This window comes from Chroicocephalus ridibundus, chromosome 2 (assembly GCF_963924245.1).
Source record: "Chroicocephalus ridibundus chromosome 2, bChrRid1.1, whole genome shotgun sequence".
In the NCBI taxonomy this organism is placed as follows: Eukaryota; Metazoa; Chordata; class Aves; order Charadriiformes; family Laridae; genus Chroicocephalus; species Chroicocephalus ridibundus.
In genome coordinates, this window is record NC_086285.1 from 163,411,554 (window position 1) to 163,433,416 (window position 21,863).

The following is a 21,863-nucleotide window of genomic DNA, read 5'->3' on the forward strand; positions in this document are numbered from 1 at the left end:
GGTCCCCTCCGCAGGACAGGGGGTCTGGGTGCTTAGAACTCTATAGAAGAGACAGAGATGGGAAAGAAAGCCCACTTCCTATGGAAAGATGCTGAGATTTTTTGAGAAACAGAGATAGGTTATAGGTTGGAAGGAAAGGGAATGAAGGTATGGAGAGAGAAGCCAGTGAATGAAAGGAAGACCATGGATGATCCAGCTTTTTTTACCAGAAAATACAGCAATCTCACCTAACATGAAGGGGTTACAGATATCAGTAAAGATGTATTTATTTCTGCATCACTTCAGTTATTTTCAGGGATTTGTTCAATCTTTAGAGCTGAACAAACTTCTGGGATGCAGAACTCGCGTTCTGCTTCCCAGAGACGAGTCCAAAGGAGGGAAGGAACTGAGTATCTCTTATGAGACAAAGAAGCACAAGGATAGACCCACCTCAGAACCACCCTTCCCAAACTGGAAAAAAGCATAGAAGAAAGAGATTTAATTTTGAGGGTAAGAGAGGGAGGAAAGGGAGGAGCTACACTCCAAAAGCAGATTCAGGTCAAGCACAGCTCCCTTCCTTGGCTAATGGGGAGAAGGACAAAAGGGAAAGCAAATACCTGGGGGCCATGCCCTAGCAGTCAGCACGGTGGTTTTCTGGGCTTAACGCTGAGATGAAACAGAAATGTGGAAGGTTCCCATGCAGGGACAACAGAGATGAGGAGAGAGGAGGTGAGGGCAAGTCAGCAGGAGGCAATGGTCAGCACGCGCCCATGGAACTGGAGACGAACAGCCCATGAAACTGGAGACGAACAGGCCAACCTTACCACGTGCTGAAGCACCACTGACGTCAGGACCTGGCCCACTCAGAGAACTATGCCTGGGTAGATTAGCATGAAGCAGTAATGGCACAACACAACTGCAGGGAAGTGGCAATGAGATGATTTCCCTTGTTTCTGCAGCAATCTGCGGTATGGGGACATGGAGATAAGAATGGGCTCAAGCATTATGAGAAGTCCATTATATTGAGAGCTATTTTACGTAACTCTGCCTCCATCCTACATGTGACCTAGAGCAGGTCATAGACTATGCTGGCAAAGTGGGGGAAAAGAAGGGGGACAAGCTGTGAAGGGGTGTTTCTAAGATGGGAGAAAAAAAAAAGAAAGAAAAATGCCTACTGGAGTTTTGCTACATTTAGCTTTCCTGTTTTAAACATGCCGTCATGAACACTGCGGTTTTTAACAGCTGCCTTTTACAATCACAGCTACACGATAATGGCAAATATCAAATCCTACTATGGCACAATGGGGAATTTTCTTGAGAAAGACACGGAATGTTCCCATCTACTGTGGTAAAGCAGATGGGTCTCCTCTGAGCCCTGAAGAAGAGATTGCTAATAATCAATTTATTATAGGACAACTTCACCATGCAGGTGAAAGAGAAAAAAACTGTTTTCAGTTTTATTTTCTGTTGTCACAAACATCTTATTTCTCTGTCTGTGTGCTGAGCCTTGGAATTTTGCACTGCCTTTATATTTCCTCTCCTCCATTTTCGGTATAGAGGTCTCTATTCTTATTTTCTACCCATTGAACAAATGTAATTCTCATTTTTACAAAAAAAAAAAAAGGTGCTGAGAAAGTTAATTAACAGGTTTGGTTGTTTTTTTTTTAAAAATGTCTTGCATAACACAGTATGCAGCACCAAAACCAAGCTTTCTGAATGTTTTTAGCAAGGAAGGCACTGTGACATTTAAAAGCAAAGCAAAATACAGACATCATTCTATGTACTAAAGTCTAGTGTTATGTGCACAATGACCTAACAATTTTAGCACTGAAAAAAACCCACAAAACTACAAACATCTCTCCATATGGATATGGGTTTAGGAACCAAGAAATAGATGTCAGAGTTCACCCTTTGATTTCAGAGTACTGGAGGGAAATCTGGCACACAGATACACAATAGCAAGACCAATGACACAGGTTTCGATGAAAAGTAAAAATAATCCTGTAATGACAAACTATACAAACTCTACCTATGAGACAAACTGGCAAGACTGGATGGGTGGTCTGCGATATCAGTAGGAAATGCGCTAACAAGCCGCACTCAGAGGGTGGTGATCAATGGTTTTTACTCAGGCTGGCAGCCTGTCACAAATGGGATCAGCCCAGCCAGGGATCGATATGGGGCTTCCACGCTGTTCAACGTCTTCATAAATGGTGAAGATGATGGGACTGAAAAGCACCCTCACCACGTTTGTTGATAACACTAAACTGAGTAATGAGGAGGACGCATCAGAAGGGAGACCCATGTTACAGAGAGACCCGGACAGGCTGGAACAGTAGGCAAGCAACAACTGTATGAAGTTTAATAAGTACAAAGTCCTCCACCTGGGATGACCTAACCAAAGAGCCCTGTGCTGGCCAGACCCGTGTGGCTGGGGAGCAGCCTTGCTGAAAGGGACCTGGTGATCCTGGTAGACAACCAGAAGAACAATAGTCAGCAGTGCGCTCCTGCAGCAACAAAGGCAAATTGGATCTTGGACTGCATCCACAGTGGTTTTATTAGCAGAGACAGACGTGATCATCCCACTACTCAGCACTTGTCCAGCCACATTTGGAGTGCTGTGTGCAGCTCTGGTCCCCACTATTCAAGAAAGGCACGGACAGACCAGAGTGAGTCCAAAGCAGGGCCACAAAGATGATCAAAGCAGGAGTGGATCACCTGCCTTATGAGGGAAGACTGAAGGAGGACTCTTTTCCCTTGAGAAGAGCAGGGTCAGGGGAGATCTCATCCCAGTACTCCCATACTTAAAGGGCACACAAAGGGGATGGAGGCTCTCTCTTCACGAGGAGCTACATGAAGAGGACAATTACATTTGTCCATTACAATTTGCACTGGGAGAGTTGTTCTGTTTAGGAAATTTTTTACTGTGAGAACAATCAGCCACTGGAACAACCTTCCTATGGACATGGTAGAGTCCCCATCACTGGAGGTTTCCAAGATGCAACTGGACAGGCTGCTAGTTGATCCTGTCTCAGCTCCCTTTCCCACAAAACATTGGACCAGATGATCGCTTCCAATCTGGGCTGCTCTGTGATTCTATGGTAGTGAAAAGTTAGTATATTTTCCAGTGTGCAGGTTTTGTTCTAATTTCCCCCAGATATTGCTTGATACAAAAATGAATCTGATGGGAATTTTTCTATTTTTTTCAGCCTCTGTGTCAGCACCTGGGAGATTTTAAACTCATCCGGTAACTGCAGATATTTTCATTGGCTGTAAAAACGAGTAATACTTTTCTCCCTCTCCCCCATTTTCTTTCTTTAAACTCTTCTAAGCCTTGACCTCTGTTGTGGTTTTTTTTGTTAGTTAGTTGGGGTTTTTGCAAGCTTCATGGCTTAAAAAATGTTTTTTAATAGAGAATCAATGTATTCACTTTCACAGAATGCTATCTTCCTCTTACATTTTGGACAATGAAAGAGACAAATATAAATTGTTTCACCTTTTATTATTCTAGGTACTCACCAGTTAGCTCTGCAGAGCACTACAGCACCTAGCCTGGTATATAAGTTACCTTGCTGATATCAAAACCAGGGGTGAAAACCCTTCCCCATCCAAGGAGAAGTTTTTCCATTAACTTCCCAGGAGCTGAGAGCATCAGTACCTGGCCAGCTGCTTCTGAAACCTCCTGCTTATGATGTGGACTCCATAGGAGACAATGACCAGATTAAAATGCACTATGTTAGGAGATGCCATGCTTCTGGTAAGAGATTGCAATGTTTTGGAGAGAACACCCATGGGACATACAGCACGCAATTCTCCGACTGTGAGTGGGTGGGTATTTGTGTTCAGACATAAAATGAAAACCTTATATTTCCCACAAAATAGATTTTTTTTTTGACAGAAATAAAAATATTTCAATGGCTCTAAAACACTGTGTTTCAGTGAATCAGCACATCTCATTTTGAGGTTTTGGATTTGTTTGTTTGTTTGTTTGATTTTTATCTAAATAGCTTTTTTTTTTTCTAAAACAATTACAATTTGAAATTAAAAAAAAGGCATTTCAAAACAAAGCAAACCCCGAACTTTCCAATAGGATTATGGAACATTTAATTTCTAACTTTTCCCTCAAAGCAAATTTCAGAAGATCAATACTTCACAAAGGTTGATGCTAATTTAAGTGAAAACATTTTTTAATTGACAAATATTTCACTGCAGGTTAAAAAAAAAATATTAATTATTATATTCTGAAATAATCCTCATCCCAGTTCTTATGCACCAAATATTCTATTTACTCACAGAGGATTTTATTTCCTGAGACAGCCAGACATGTAGAAAGGTTTTCTGGAGGATCTCACCTTAAGTGGTGAGAATTTATTTAGAACCCAGCAAGAGTAATGAATCGTTCAAGTTACTTCTTTCCATTGTATATTACTTTGTATTCATCAACAGAAAATTTCATTTTCCTTCATATAGCTTTGTTAAGTTTATACAAGTCTCGTCTAAGCATAATTATTCTGCATTTTCTACCATCTTTATTACTTTTTGATCGTTAAATCAATGATCTGGGGGAAAAAATGATGTATTCAACACTGATTTGGGGCTTACAGTAGATTTGCTGAGACTTGACAACAACTCATAAACAAAACAAGAAAAATATTGTTCTTAAAATTCAAAGGAAGGAGTTTCCATCCTCTCTCAGTGGTTCCATTGCTCCAGACTGGAAGAGACAAAATTTTTATATTAATAGTTTAGGTTCCTGGTGAGCACCCACCCACCTGACCTGCAAATCCTACCGAAGCAACCACAGGAGTCAAGTGAACAGCAGTTGCACAAGATCGTGTACTACATTGGACAATGACACAGAGAGAAGAAAACAAGCATTTAGGTTGTCCCCTCAACATATTTTCAGCAATGCCTAGGACGCAGCTCTCCCCAGCAGGTATAGCCTCTCACATCAGCAGCTGCAGCAGCGAAGCATCTCAGCCTCCTTCCTGCACCACCGGCTGGTGTCGGTGAGGGCACCGCAGGCTGGACCAGCACGATACACATCCCCCAGCTGGCGAGCAGCTGCTGTGAGAGCCACATGTGGTTTGTGGCATGGCACTCAGCACCAGGGCAGCTGGAGCCAGAGGTAGGTGGACTGTATCTTACATATATCAGGCTGACAGGTCTGTGCGCTGGGTGCGGGAAGACAGGCACGGGTCTGGGGCTTGGTTTACTAAGTCTGATTCTTCAGGGTTTTTTTCTCATTTCTACACACCTTGGGCTTTAGGTATTCATCCAGCATCATACTGTTGTTCTCCTTGACTTCAACCAGAGTCAGAAAGACTTGTGTTAATGAGCCAGGAAAAATCTACAATCACATTAGAAGTTTAGACTCCAGAGTGACAAAAAGAAAAGTCCGTGGGAGTCCTGAAGCAGACAGTGAGGGCCAAGCCTCAGCATGCTCATTGTCAAGATAATAGCAGTTAGAATCATGGAATAGTTTGGATTGGAAGGGACCTTTAAAGGTCATCTAGTCCAGCCCCCCTGCAATAAGCAGGGACATCTTCAACTGGATCAAGTTGTTCAGTTTCCTCCAAACTGACCTTGAATGTTTCCAGGGATGGGCCATCTACCACCTCTCTGAGCAACTTGGGCCAGTGTTTCACCACCCTCAGCATAAAAAACTTCTTTCTTCTATCTAGTCTAAATCTTCCTTCTTTTAGTTTAAAACCATTAGCCCTTGCCCTATCGCAACAGGCCATGCTAAAAAGTTTGTCCCCATCTTTCCTGTAGGCCCCCTTTAAGTACTGAGAGCCCACAATAAGGTCTCCCCAGAGCCTTCTCTTCTCCAGGCTGAACAATCCCAACTCTCTTAGCCTCTCCTCATAGGAGAGGTGCTCCGGTCTTTTGATGGAACAAGGCCTTAAGGTGCAATTCTTTTCATAAGGTGGTTGATTTGCTTACTACCAGACATACTTCATCCCTTTGGGAATCAACTTCAAACCCCTCTTCTCTCCCCACACAGAATCACGGAATCACAGCATCATAGGGTTGGAAGGGACCTCTGGAGATCATCTAGTCCAACCCCCCTGCCAAAACGTGTTCATCTAGAGCAGGTTGCACAGGAACGTGTCCAGGTGAGTTTTGAATGTCTCCAGAGACGGAGACTCCACCACCTCTCTGGGCAGCCTGTGCCAGGGCTCTGCCACCGTCACAGTAAAGAAGTTCCTCCTCATGTTTAGGTGGAACTTCCTATGCTCAAGTTTGTGCCCATTACCTCTTGTCCTGTCCCCGGGAACCCCTGAAAAGAGCCTGGCCCCATCCTCCTGACACCCACCTTTTAAGTATTTATAAGTATTTAAACATATATTTATATAGATTATTTTTTAACACGGAAAAAGCTACTAAGGTGCAAATAAGATATTAACATATTCCCAACTGAAAGTATTGTCTGCAAAGAACTGATGGTGAATAATGGATATTTCCTCCACTAAAATATCTTTTCTCTTTTTCTCCTAATGTGCAACCATAACATCTGCAAACACCAGAAACGTGCATATTTCTTTAAGAGAAGCTGTGTGTTCCCATAAATACACCCACACAAAGCACTAAATTACTCCTCCAAACAAAGGGTACTGCATATCTGAACCTCTGCAGAGGTGTGCTCAACCTATGTCTGATCAAATTCTCTCTGGAGCAATGAAAGGCTGATTCTCTGCATGGGCTGAAGGACCCTGCCGAACAGGAGTGGATCCCAGTGATGTCCTGATGCCGCTGGGCACCATGCTAAGACAGTTTTAGTGCCTCCGTTATCACAGATGGCTCATGGGGTTTGCAGCCTCAAAGCTCAAATGCACTTTGCGAACATGCTACATTTTTACCAAATGCACCATTTATTCCCTGACTATATCTTACCACTAAAATCCTTCAGTATAGGTACTGTGAAGCAACGCTAGGGGCTGCTTCACCGTTCTTTCGCTGTGGTGCTGCAGCAACCAGCCAGTCATTCAAAGTGGGATATCATGCAGAGGAACGCGATAGCAGATCAGAGGAAAAGGGATCTTGCCAGAACAGACCGGGAATTACAAGGGCAGGACACTTACATATGATCCCTCCTGCAAAAAAGATCACTATACCACACATCTTAGGAAACCTAAAGACAAGTGACAAGGCTGCCTGGAGAAGAGGGACAAGGCTCAGGATGTCCACTCTCTGTTACATATTTTGACAGTAAATAAGATTGAATACACTCGGTAAAATGTAAATGGCTGTTCCTCAATTACTTGTCCAGGTTCACATTTAGACAGTGTAGACAAAGTCTGAGTGTGATCTTTCTGTCCTAAAGTAAGCATTTTAGAAAAGTTGTCTCTGTATTGCCTTGGAAATATCTGTTTCTCTGGTGGCTACTTTGGATGAAGTTGACTCTGCTGCAGATCACTCAAGTAAAGCAAATTAAATTCCACCCTTGTGCAGGCTGTCATATTAAATGCAAACACTCATGGGCCTGTATTTTTCCATACATGAACTAGCATGGAGATCCTTGCATAAAAAGGTGAAGGGAGGATGCGGCTCCATGTAAGCTCCTCAGTGCGGGCGAGGAGCAGACTTCACTGCAGTTCAAAGAGCTCCCAGATTGTATGACTGGTCCCCAAAGCCAAGGTGGGTAGGGAATGGCATGGCGTTCATCCCCTCCCCCAGTGGTCTGGCTGCATAAACTAATGTCTCACAGGATAAGACGGAGACAGCGTCCCTCCAATTTTCCACCTGGAGAACAATCAGACGAAATATCCTCACTCAATGCAAGTCTGGACTCCATAGTGGGAGTAAAAGGAGCTGCATTGCCTCCAGATGAAGGTGGGATGAAGGCAGGAAAGAAGACTGCTGATAACGAGACCATCATCCTTATCACAAATGCACCGTGGCTGAATAACCATCTCCATTTATAAAATGTCTTGGAATAGAAACTACTCATAACCAAGATTGACTCCACCACTCACACTATATAGCTAGTGGTATATACCAATTTTAAATCGTATGTCTGTCCTAAGACTAAGAAATGCTGTTCTTTCTAGCCAGAACAGGCTACAGGGATTCTGTTGCCAACCATAACATATAAAAGAACCTATAAAATTACAGTCACACACTAAGGCATATGTCTCACATTTAACTTAATGTTTATCTTGACAGGAAATCCAGCTAGACCATGCCAACATTTTGTTTCATTCATGCTGTCTTCAAAATCATCTGTTGTTGAGGGAGGAAAAGGAAGGGGAGAGAAAAGAAAATGCAAGAGAGTTATCCAAATATATAAAAATAGCACAAAATTCAAGTTAATCTCACAAATGAGGCTCAAAAATGAAAGCATTGTGCAAAAGAGTCCATCAGTTACAGCATTCACCTTTACTCCTCTCCCATGGATTGGAGTCGTCATCCCCTTTTTCATCTGGAAAATAAACAACGGTTCTAAAATCTGCCCTTTGCACATCTACAATAGGAATTGGACTCCTCAGCTTCTGATAAGCCTTATTCTGCTCAAAGGTTTTGTGATTTTTGCTGCTGAGGAAGTCACCTTGACGTGCTATAGACCTGGTATCATCCACTCCTGAAGAACACACTCATGACAAAAATCAATTGCAACATAGACAGAAGCAAAAGAGTGAAATGGCAGCTACTTCTTTCAAAATTATCTAAAATATCTGCATTTCCTTCACATTAAGAAAAGCATTTCCTTACGTAAAACACAGCTTACACAACTAAATAATTAATTATGATGAATTATTTAGAGACATGTGGACCCAGTATGTTTACAAGTCCCAAGCTGTTTTACAAAAGAGGAAACATTTATATAATTGGTCCTCAAACCCTTTTTTAAATGTTCTTATGATAAGAGGTTTCTGATTATCAGTGGCACTGGTCCTGAAAGCAAAGCTTTTATAAACTGAGCTCTTGGTGGGAAGACGGGATAAGAAGGAAATGACTAAATAAGGTGATCTTTTCTTAGTAATTGGTGATTATTGCTGCCGAACAGATGATTCTTCCAAAAGCCATCCTTTAAGCCTTGAGTTATCTCAGGTATGGTAAAAGGTCTCCAAACAAGACATAATTAAATCATTGACCTGAGGCATTATCTCTCATAACAGTCACCTGCCATGTACAGAAGCAGGGCAAGCCAGACCCATTTCACTATAAACATCAGCACTTTCCCCCCAGCAACACACTATTTCACAAGTCCCCAGAGGAAGCCATTTATGCATAGGAATAAACCTGCCCTTGACAGCCCAAGGATGCTTTTGATAAGTTCATCTGCACCTCTGTCACGCTTTGCATACCGCTCTCGTCTCACAGTCTCTGCCAGCTTCCTCTTGGGTATCTCCATGGTCGGAAGTCCTCATGGAAATGCTCTTCACACATGCTGTAAGATCTCCTCTCTCTGTCTCTCCAAAAGCTCGTGCTGACCCGAGTCCTGACAATTCAAAAGCTTTTACAGGCCACCCACTTTTCACTATAGATGGGAAAAAAGCAGGACACGATAAAAAGCTGAGAAAGCTGGTCTGACCCCACAGGTGACCATGTTTCGCGTAGGTGATTGGAACAGAGGTATGTCCCAACCTGAATTATTCTATAAACCTATCCTATGAACAAAAATGACTTTTCGTTATTCGCTTCATCAAAGAGTAAGTAGAATAGCAGTCCTAGAAAGGAGTTAAGACTGTCTAAGAAGGACAGGCAAGCAAGTTTATCATTCCTGGTGCTCTCTTTTTCTAGAGTAAGCTCAGCCCAGAGAAGTCCACACTGGAGGCACCTATTGCAAGAGAAATAACCTGTATGCTTTGCCTGGCCCATCTACAACTGATCCCCATAACTCCAGTGAGTCACAGATGAGACACAAGATTGGTGTCCTCAGATTTACTGTTTGCAATATAGCACAGAAGGAAAATAGACAGAAGAAAAGCTCAAGTGCTTTCAGAAAATGGCTCACCTGTAGGTTGAATCTTTTAAAAACAGTTCTGTTAGCTACATTTCCTCATACAATATACTGCCATGTTCTGCTCCGAGGGAAGCACTTGTGCTTGTATAGTAAGGACACACCTGACTTCGGGAGGGGAAGCAAGGCAGGAGTGCTGATGCACATCTCCTGCCTGCAGGTGTGGTGGCCAATGTAGCTACAGTCATATCCTTGTCCACTCCTTTCCCAGACAAAGTTGCCTCTGTATTCAAACCAGGGAAGCATTCCCACCACAGCCAGGGTTTTATTACACATAATGCAGGAATTTCAAATCAAAGCATTCAGCCCTTTCTTCCTGTCTTCACTCCTTCAGCACAATGTTGTGTTTGTGTCCTTTATTCAGACGCAATTTCTCATCGCTTGTGCCCAACACAGTCAGTTAATTCCCTCTTTTCATTGAGCACTTTTCTTCATCTACAGTGTGTTCCTCATCTTTGATCTACCATCTGACAATGCAGCAGGTACTCCCTGTTGCACTGCTGATTCTGGCATTAGATGTGTCCTAATTTAATCTAACTAACCCATTTCAGGGTCCCCCATCACCACTGCATCTGGGCCACTCAGCTTATTGTCATGGAGACTTCAAAGGTCATAGCAGAAAAAAACATGTACATGCTAAATCAAATTTCACTCTTATAAAGCCAAAGTTAAGAGGTTGGGTATGCCCTGGGAGGCTGTAGAAAAAAATGGATAAATCTCTTTAAGCACAAACATCTCTTGCACAGCGATAACTCCAAGGCTCATAATTCAGCAGGGATCTTGACATCTGCTGTTTATCCCCAAGGAGGAGCATGGAGCAGAAGAACAGAGTAGCCATGGTTACTTCCCTGTCCCTGCTGCAGGTCACTCCCACCTCATCGGGTGCTACCACAATCATGTAATCCCACCCTAGGACAAACTAGCTTCCCAAGTCACCCTGTATAGTCTGCTTCGCCCTACCTAGTCTGTTCGTGGCTCTGGATAATGACTAACTTGCTGAGGATACTAATTAACTTGCTACGAGAGCCCTTGCACATCTGAGGTAGAGTTTGGCGGTCAGACACGAGGGTCACCACAAAGCACTTGCTGATCTAGCAGCTGCCGAAACAAAGGAAAGCCATTCTCCCCATGGCCAGAGCCCAATGTGTGTTCTGCATGTGCTACTGTAGGCAAGAGGGTTATGCTGTTGTGTATTTTTAGTTCAACCAGCAGCGACTATTTCTGCATTCCAATTTCTGATGCCGAGTTATCCCACCTTCTGTTTCTCGATTAGGGTATTATTATTAGCTACACTAAACCGATGAGCTTCTCAGCACGGCAAGTTTAATAAAGCACTAATGTCACCCACTACCAACGCAAGTCACCTAAAGAAAACAAGGCCTAATTTACAGTGCTACTAAAAATTAGCAAGAGTCTGCTGATCATTCCTCACTAGGTTTTTTTCTGCTTCCCCCCCGCCCTCCCAACAATCTTTCTTCCCTCTGCAGACAAAAGAACTGATGCAATACAAAATCGGTTCCTCCCTTCCCCACCATAAAAGATGGAACATATCTAAGGGCTTTTCACATAACCTTCTGGAATTATTGTTCCTCTCTGTTTTGGGCCAACCTGCGGATGGTGACTTCTTGCAAAAAACAGTAGCCTTCCTGAAATGATATCTCTCTCTACCTTGTCCCTCTTCTGCCTCCCAGTGCCCCTGACTTTGCTGCTCGGTTCCCCACACAAAGACAAGGAACGTTCTGGTGGTCATGACGTCCGAGGCTAAAACAGCAGCATGACTTTGATCCATCCACGACAGCCAACAAAAGCTTTTTGACTGGCAGGGTTCAGGCTTCCACGCCTTTATCAAACAACAGTCTCCTCACAGCCTTGTGCATTATCTTTCCTTCTGAAAAGACTTTTGTGCATGGGGATGAATCCTGCTGTTTCTGAGGTCAGTGGCAAGCATCCTATAGCCTCCAGCGGAGAAAGGGCTGGGTGGCTGTAGCAAAAACCACTCTAGAACATCACACAATGCAACTTCATTTTCTCTAACGTCTGCCCTGGAAGACTGTACCCTCATACAGCCCAGCTTAAACACAGCTGCAAAGGGAGAGGGAAACAGAGAGAAAACAATGAGGAGACATGGACAGAAAAGAGATGTTTTCAGCTGAGATTTTAAACCGAGACAGGCAGGCAAAGAAAATAAATAGGGTTGTGCTGCTGGGTGGTGTAGAATAGATTTATGCAGTGCAGTGTACTCTGTAAGAGCCTGTAAGAAGAGTCACTTGCAGCAGCAGACGGTGCTCAGCTCTAATGAAATCCATCTGCCTTGTCCCACAGAGATTCTCATATTGTAAGACGTGGGATAGTTGGGTCCTAATAGCACAGAAGAGCTGTGCAGATGTAAGCCAGTACCTGCTGAACTCAGATACTCAATCACACAGAGGGTGAGCAGTTGCTACAGGTATCGGCAGCTAGCAAGCCTGCATCATAGGCTCAAAACCTGTAGCTCAGAGTCTCAGTCCTCTGCAGAAGCTAAAATACCACTAAGAACCCAAATTTTGTTAGATCATATAAATACAGAAAAGTGGTATAAAAAGAGACATGATCTTCCATAATTGTGTGTTGCCCCGTGCTTCCCCATCACTTCTAAAACAAATGGGAGTCTTTCTTATGGAAACAAAATTACAGAATCACAGAATCGCAGAATGGTAGGGGTTGGAAGGGACCTCTGGAGATCATCTAGTCCAACCCCCTGCCAGAGCAGGGTCACCCACAGCAGGTTGCACAGCAACACGTCCAGGCAGGTTTTGAATGTCTCCAGAGACGGAGACTCCACCACCTCTCTGGGCAGCCTGTGCCAGGGCTCTGCCACCCTCACAGTAAAGAAGTTCCTCCTCATGTTTAGGTGGAACTTCCTATGTTCAAGTTTGTGCCCATTACCTCTTGTCCTGTCCCCAGGCACCACTGAAAAGAGCCTGGCCCCATCCTCCTGACACCCACCCTTTAAGTATTTACAAGCATTGATAATATCCTCCCTCAGACGTCTTTTTTCCAGGCTGAAGAGACCCAAATCCCTCAGCCTTTCTTCATAAGAGGTGTTCCAGTCCCCTCATCATCTTGGTAGCCCTTTGCTGTCCCCTCTCCAGCAGTTCCCTGTCCTTCTTGAGCCCAGGAAGAACCATTTCAGCAGTTGTTTCATGCAGACATCCTTAAAGCTGACACTGACAAGCCAAGGGACTATTTAGCTAGACTGTGAAGTTACACCATCTACAAGCACCATCTGCAAACAATAAGGTCAAGCCACAGACACTGAGAAGAACAAGAGGCTATGAGTGGAAAGGAGAAGGAGATAATATAGGGATGGAAATTTTCATACTGAAACACCCCACTTGTAGAGGACTCAGTGGAGGGAAATCTTGGTCCTTTTGCTCTGTTCTTTATGAAATCTTTCTCAGAAAACAAGATTGCTTTCCCTACTGCCACAGCAGTTTTGGCAGTATGGGCTGAAAAATTGACAGAGATACAAACAATGTTTCACTCGAGCCACATCCTCCAAGAAATACTCGTGGTTTTTTGGGCCATAAAAAAGGAATGGAACACTGCTTTCTAGCTTCAGAAATAAATGCAATGTTAGCAGCATGTTAGGAACTAAAATCACACATTAGAAGATGCTGGCAGAGACAAATTCCTTCCCAGTCACACAGATCTGGATAGTAATACAACAGGAGAGATTTGTTTGCCCAACCAGGGGATAAAGAAAGCGCCTGCTGTTCCCCAGGCTACTGAATGGTGGCATCAGGGTCCTAAGAGCACAAGTAGTCCCTACCAAGCCAAGTTACTTCAAGAAAGTCCCACTTGTCATTGTGCTGCATGTTGTGAATCCTTAAAAGCGACGCTGTTACCAGGAGGTCAGAATTTTAAATTTCCATGCAAGAGAGACAGACCCCAACTTATTGTAGCACCATTGCTATGCATTATCAATACAAGTCTGTCATATCATGAGTAATATCTGCAATTCCACCTTTAAAGTCCAATAGGATGCATAAGGTCTGACCTATCCATAGCAACACCACACAGCTAAGAACAAGTAAGAACAAATGTAGATATCTACTAGACACAGATCAGAAAATACAAAAGCAAGAATTTGGTAAGTGTATATGCCAGCAGAAGGTCAAATTACTTCTTAGGCTGTCTTATACCTATGATCCTAAGAATGAGAAAACCCAACAGGTATCAAGAACATGTCAGGATATTGCATCTACCTACAGTGCCTTACGTGCAGTAAGAGACATAAACTTTGTGGACTTCTTTGTGGACGCCTCTGGACACTGAACATGAACTTAGAATTCTCTATGGACATCAGGAAAACCAGAACCACTCTTTATCTGACACAGCCATAAAAACGTCTTACTTCAGTATTGAAACAAAGCCACATCTGAGGTGTAGGGGCTCCAGACACAAAGAAACCCCACCAAGGCATGTCTGAACCCAAGAGAGAAGCAGAAATGCCATGAGATTTCTGGCAGATTTGTAGGAGGACCAGAGAGAGCAGCCACAGCCCTCCAAGGGATTTTCTTTTGATCTGGGAAAATGCATGGATGTCAGTACCAACTGAGTATAGAAAAGAAAGACATTTTCCCTTTTACACTTTGTTTGGGTGCTCCTTCTGCTGCAGTGAAACAGGGAAGAAGTAAAACTGCTGAATAACAGAGTCCTTAATATTGCAGGCACTAATAATAGTATTAGAGAGAGAATAAAATCAGATCTTCTTGGATTTGGAAGATCTGGAAGAAGCTAACTTCTGACTCACTCACCCGACCGGTCGAGATCAGGCATGTCATGGTGTTGACCTTCTGAAGAAGGACTCTGATCAGCCCAGCAGCCACTACCGCTCCGGGTAGTTTCAGCCCATTACCTCCTGGAGCAGTGTTAGCAAAGGTCATGCTACATCACAGGTCCTGGGTTCTTTGCAGCGTGTCAGGCATTGCCAGCGTGCAAGGAAGGGAATCGGGTACAGGGAAGATCAGAAGAAATACGCACGAAGTGAGACACCTGCACTATTCCTGCCCTTAGACACACTTTTCTCAATGCCGCACTGCTGGGAAGCGCAGACACACAGTCCATCACACTGACTGGGGGGAGGTTTTAACCCATGAGCAAGGAAGCTGATGGACCCCAGGAGATGCTGAACAAAGAGACCAAGAGCTTCTGCTACCTAAGCCAATGGTCTAGAAAGGAGTCTTGACCTTTCCTGGTGAGGGCATCTGTTGGGTGGACACAAAGGTCCATATTACATGAGCATGGGTATGATTCAGACTTGAGGAGAACTTGCCAAAACCAGGCTGACCCCTCAAGGAGATAAATATTGGCAAAAAGAGGATATTTCCTTATCAGGTACGGATGGGCCACAGCTCCTGATCATTTCAAGGGGACCGAACAGTTAGGGAGCATCCAATCTCCAAAGTAAAGATCTCACCCTCCCCCTACTCACTGAGAAAACTTTTATTTTCCATGGTTACATGTCTGTCTCATTAAGCGGCAAATCTAGCCAATCACCATACAGTGTAAAGGGAAAAAACTACAATATTGCAACAGGGAAAAGGACAGAACATGGTTATTAAATGGAGTAATAAACAGCAGTTTAAACATAGCCTCAAAATAAAATGAATAGCATTTTTAAACTAAATGCAAGGTAAAACATTCATCATCAAATCATCTCTTGCCTCAGGTTACTACAGAGTAGGATCTGGAAAACGGCAGCTTCCTTATTTAAAAATAATAATAAAAAAAAAGTAAAAGCCCTGGCTGCAGCATTTCAGAAATCCCTGTTTCAACCTGTTGGCAAACACTGACTTTTGAACAGCAACTGTTGTATAAGTCTGCTTTTGTTCTGAGCTCCAAGAGACACAGTGGGTGACTAATGAAAATAAGGATCGGGATTTTAAAAGATGCTTAGTAATATCATTAGATGCAAAAATAGCTTTCTTCCTTAGAATAGTGCTAGTGAACAACACCAAGTGGGCATCAAGAGACCAGCTCTTAACAGCCATGCACAAGGCAAAAGGACTGCGTTCCCTTCCATTAATAGAGAAATAAAATATAATAGAACAAGCCATAAGGTAAAAATGACAAAATCTCTCCTAAGCTTTCCAGTTTAAGCGAGGGAAAGAGGTGTGGGGGTGGGGGGCACTGAGCATTGAAAATCAGTTATCTGAGGTGGGGAACGTCTTTGCTGTTTACACTGACATGAGACACAGTGCCCTGGCTTTCCATAAACAAACACCCCTCCACAGAGGGTTTTTACGGCAAAGCAGCACTCACGAAAACATCAACCTCTCCTGCATTTCCCAGAGCCATTTCTAAGAGAAGTTTTGCAGCCCCGTGGTTATCAAAAGTCCATGTGTATGAGTTCTGGCTTCCCTCTAATCATCTGCCCACAGCTAGCAGCAAAGGAAGAGTAGAGAAGAACACTTGCAGGGTGTTAATGTGTAATCCCACCAGCCCTTTGACCTTCAGTCGTTCGCTTGCGCTGACGAGAGGATCGCTGCTCCGCGCCTCACCGAGGTGCCCCTTGATTCTGCACTTTACGTCTCTGCAACACGTATAAATGGGATTTTGATTCTGCCACTAACACCTCAGTGTCAGAAGCGTGATTGTGTGTGTGCTCTTTTTACAGGCATTTTTACAGGCACTTTTATCGCTTCTCTGTTATTACAGAGAAGTTGAAAGATTTAAATATTCTCTAGCTTTGAAGCAAGAAACACACTGTGAAATGTGGCCAGGCTAGCCTACTGTCCTGAGGACTGTAGCCATGCAGTGCCTCAGTTTAATTGAGAAGTGTCCAAAACCATCCTTTTCAGTCAAACGTGGTGTCTGTGAGCGCTGTTATTAACACGGATCAAGCAGCCCCTTGGAGAGAAGACCTGTTGTGATGATAAGGTCAGGTTCCTAAGGAAATTATTTCGCAAATCAAAGCACTGATTCCAGATACTTGTCTGTGGTTTCTTTTTCTATCCCTCATCCTATCGAGTTCCCTTGGGACAAGATATAATTCCCAGGTAATATTTTCAACACTTCTGCATAAGAACGGGGCATGAGGTCCTGCCCACCCTAATGCCCTTTTTTCCTGTAGTTTGCAGGAGGAGGATGCTTATAATCAGAGAGAAAAGGTGGGCACAATTCTGCCTTCTGTTCCATACCTATAATCTCAAATTATCTTCAGGCTCCTGCTGATTTTACAAGCATCTGCAGGCAAGTAGCAAAACACAGGACTGGGACCAAAAAGCCCTGTGACTTCCAAATCGGGTTTAGCATGGAAAACAAGCGCCTCTTAGTCTGTGCTGTATTACTTGGTATTGGGTCATACCCAGACTGTCCCCACAGTACAAATAGGAAGCAGAATTACAACTGTATCATATCATGGGACAGGCTCAAAAGCCTTCTATTAAAATGTTTATCATCATTAAAGCCAGCAGCGTTTCCATGCGTAGAGACAAGGATGATTTGGGGAAGACAGGGGAAGATCGGGACACCAGGCAGGGAGAACAGGGGTTTAGAGGAGGACATAGAGACAGCAGCAGCAGCTCTCCTTCTCCTTGCTGCTGACGAAATAAATAAATAAATAAATGAAAATAGTTACGTGGAAGTGGAAAGAGCTCTCTGCAGTCATTACATAGCAAACACTTACCGCTTGGCTTAAACTTACTTCTTATTCTCTCCCCCTTCATGCTCCTCAGACATGTACGCACTCATCCACAGATATTTGCCTGCACAAGGACACTCCACAGCTTTGGCCCTCTTCTGTTTTTAAAATGACAAGGACTGTGCCCCCCTGTGCCTTTGGATTAGAGCTATTCTTCCTACCTTTTTTAATCTACCCACTACATGCTTTCTCACACACAGATGGAGAGAGCATCTCTTCCTGCCTGGCCATCACATCCACATGTTTAGGAAGATTTTATTTTTATTTTTTTTTCATCTTAGAAAGTGTAATGGTTTAAAAGCAGCATTTTTACAAATACACAACTACGTATATTCACAGGTATGATTGTGTTGTTATTGCAATGATTTAGTCTGGCTTTAAAGCACTTAAGGTAAATGTGCCAGTTGTGGACTACAGCGAGGTTTCTAGTCTTGCCTCTTCATACACCTCTCTGGTTTACAGCTCTCTGCTGAATATGATGAGAGAGATTTATTTGCGGAGTGGGCAGAGACAGAAGTGCATTGTCGCATGGTATTTTTTATTTTTTTAAAGGTTATTAATTACCATGTCAACCTTTGCTCTGCCGCTGCTGCCCACTTTTATTTTGGAAGCAGAGCCCGTTCCACACTCTGATCACATCGGGTTCCCCAGTCACCCCCTTTTCTACCAACCTTTTTAAGTATTACTTATTATTCCTTATGTATCTGGGTGGAGGAGAGGGAAGAGGGACAGTATGGCAGAGATGGGAAACACGAGCCGGAAAACACGCTTGCCTTGAATTGTCATCACCCTGCCATTGGAAGGAGCGAGCCGGAAAACTAGCAACAAACACTCGCACGCAAACACACGCCAGGCACACACCACATCGATCACGGGGAGTTTGCGAGCAGCCCCACAGCTCTTACCTGGGTTGTCTGGGATCCCTCTGCAGTGCACCTCCCTCTGCTCCCTCTCCCTTATTTTTGCCCCCGCCGGGGTCGGTGCCGGTGCGGTGCCGGGGTGACGGTGCAGGTAGGGGACGGGCAGGCAGCTGGCTGCAGCCTCGGCTGCCGGGCTCTGGCTCCTGCCAGGACTGCTGCTGCTGCCGCCGCTGCTGCTGCTCCTGGTGATGCCGAGGAGGAGGAGAGCCGAGTGAGGAGGAGGAGGATGCTGGCGGTGATGCTGTTGCCATGGTTACCCCACTCGGTGGCGGCGGCGGCACGGCTCAGCGCAACAGCTGCCCCAGCACCCAGATCTCCTCGGTACCCACCACAGCCACACAGCCCTTGATGTACAGGGGCGGATATTTCACCCCAGAGCCCTTGCAGAGAGACGGAGATGGTGGGGAGAATGGAGGTCACCCCTCGGCGCGGCGTTGGGGCTCGGGAAAAACAGACGGAGTGATGCATCCCAAATGTTTGCATTCTACACTTGTGGGCAAAGAGCTCGCTGCCCTGCAAAGGTCAAACACCAGCTTCTAGGAGGCCTGGGTGGCATTTTTTGGGGGGTCCTTTGCATTTTTATAGAGGAGTGAACAAAACAGCAAAGCTGAGGAGGGGAATAATTTTCAGAGTTCCTGTTTTGATGCAATTCAAAACTTTTTAAAGCTGAAGGTCGACCCTCTTTCTTTAAAACAGGACTTAAAAGTGTGATTTTACTGCCTTCTTGTGTGAAGGTGCTTTTCGCACAGAGAAATCGCCTTATAAGCCAGTTCCTTGTGAGAGGGAGAGCTGCCTCTTACCACAAAACTGTGAGAAAAACCTTTCTGAAAGGAATGCTTTTGCACAGCCCAGGACACTAATATTTCCATGCCTAATTGCATGAAGCAAGAAAGCTGAACTTTGCCTTTCTCCATGGATCTGAAAAATAGGAAAGGAAAAAGACCTCAGGTGGATGGGCTGCCACATGATCAAAATGCAGAGTCCTAACGGAGTGAGACATGTGAAATCAAGGCATTCAGTTGCCATTTATCTATCAAATACGCATGTCACGAGGCTCTCATTTTGCACGGGAGCATCACAAGACAGAGCAAGGTCACAACAATCAAATGTCACTTCCATCCAAAAATGTCAGTGCAAAGCTGCGTAACGCTCATAAGCCATGACAGTTCTTTCAAAAGCTGGTGCGGTTTGCAAGACATTGCGAAACCCTGTCTAAAACCTACTGAAAAAGAAAAATCACGGGTAGAAACTTTCTAAAGGGATTTTCTTCCTACTGCCAGAGCTCTGCTTGCAGCCTGGATGCTGCAGGCGATATGAATCTATGAGCTTGAGGCACCAAGAAGATGCACTGGGTGGTGTTTCCTGTTAAAGTATCAGACCTGGAGAAACAGACCTGGAGATGTGCTGGTAGCGCCTCTTCTCAAGGTGTTCTGGAAGACAGCGTCTCCACATCATGTTCATTTGAAGAGTCATAATATGGTTCATATAAAGGCATTTTCTTATGTATCTCATTACTATGGGAGAACCTGGAACCACCTAACTGAGGAGCAAAGTGCACCAGCCAGTACATGTTGTCAGACTTCCTTGGAGTAGCTTCCCATTTCCCAGTCTCTATGTATCTTATAAAACTAGTCATCATATAAATCACTCCCCCTATAAGTTTTTTAATTAATATCCTCTACGGCAACAACTCTGATGTTCTCTCAGAGACTACATGGAATAGTTGATTCAAAGGGCCTTTCTACCATTCAAAAAAGAAACAAGAAGCATGTTACCTATTTTAATCTTTTTAAAAGTCATGTATGTAAAATTAGACAGTACCTCGAACCTTTTCTCAAGAGCTAAAAAATAATATTTGGTGCATGTATGGCCCAGGGGCTTCCCTGCTGGAATTCTGGGCGCAGGGGGATAAGATCTCATTGCATTAATGATTATGAGCAAATCCAAATCACCCACTCCATAATGAACTAGCTGACAGCAAAACTCGTGGTTATTCTGAATAGATCACTGAAACCACAGACAGATCTTATTACTGCTACATCAGGGAGCCTCCTGCAAAATGTATCTGCTGAGGTACGTGTAATCAGCTTGCAAGCTTATATTTTCCAACTTTGCTTATTAGGGCTATTTTTTGAGAGCTGCATCACTGATTTCAAGAATGCATATAAGAATAGCAGAAGATAGTTGGCCTTTTTGTCTCCAGGTGCTTCAGCTCAGCATGGCTCTGTTGCACCACTGAGGATCTGCCCACCTTAATTCTCCTGTTGGCACCAGTCTGCAACACTGAGGGAAAATCCACCCCTGAGGACACACAGACCCCACTAGATCCAATGGCTTCTCTACCTCACTGTCTGGACTCTGAAGAGTGCACATCTGCGACTGTGCTGAGGGAGTACAAAGTGGATATAAAGTTCTAACGAAATGCAAAACCAGCCAACAAAAAAAAAAAATGGTGAACAAATGTCATTTTACCTCAGTCATGCAGGGAACTCCTGTATGGTAAGATCAATCACAGAATCACAGAATCACAGAATCTTCATGGCTGGAAAGGACCCTTAAGATCATCGAGTCCAACCAAACAGCCTACAATCTCTGCCACCAGAGCATGCCCTGAAGTGCCACATCTAGATGTTTCTTAAACACCTCTAGGGATGGTGACTCAACCACCTCCCTGGGCAGGCTGTTCCAGTGCCTGACCACTCTTTCAGTAAAGTCATTCTTCCTAATATCTAATCTAAACCTCCCCTGCCGCAACTTCAGACCATTTCCTCTAGTCCCGTCATTATTCACTTGGGAGAAGAGGCCAACCCCCTCCTCTCTCCAACCTCCTTTCAGGGAGTTGTAGAGGGCAATGAGGTCTCCCCTCAGCCTCCTCTTCTCCAAGCTAAACATGCCCAGCTCCCTCAGCCTCTCCTCATATGCCCTGGTCTCCAGACCCCTCAGCAGCTTGGTAGCTCTCCTCTGGACACACTCCAGCACTTCAATGTCCCTCTTGTAGAGAGGGGCCCAGAACTGAACACAGCACTCGAGGTGAGGCCTCACCAGTGCCGAGTACAGAGGCACGATCACTTCCCTGCTCCTGCTGGCCACGCTATTCCTGATACAAGCCAGAATGCTGTTGGCCTTCTTGGCCACCTGGGCACACTGCTGGCTCATGTTAAGCTGGCCGTCCACCAGCACCCCCAGGTCCTTTTCTGCCAGGCAGCTTTCCAGCCACTCTTCCCCAAGCCTGTAGCGCTGCTTGGGGTTGTTGCGACCAAAGTGCAGGACCCGGCACTTGGCCTTATTAAACCTCATACAGTTGGCCTTG

The 21,863-nt window shown here is 44.3% G+C and overlaps 1 protein-coding gene across 3 annotated transcripts in view; it reads right to left on the reverse strand.

Moving 5' to 3' along the window:
- The window catches only part of FAM135B (family with sequence similarity 135 member B), a 223,913-nt gene extending 205,186 nt beyond the window's left edge, over window positions 1–18,727 (reverse strand). For all 3 annotated transcript variants that reach the window (XM_063327583.1, XM_063327582.1, XM_063327585.1), the window contains exon 1: window positions 18,539–18,727. The gene's annotated coding sequence lies outside the window, so the exon portion shown is untranslated. The remainder of the gene's footprint in view (window positions 1–18,538) is intronic.
- Window positions 18,728–21,863: the final 3,136 nt, after the last annotated feature.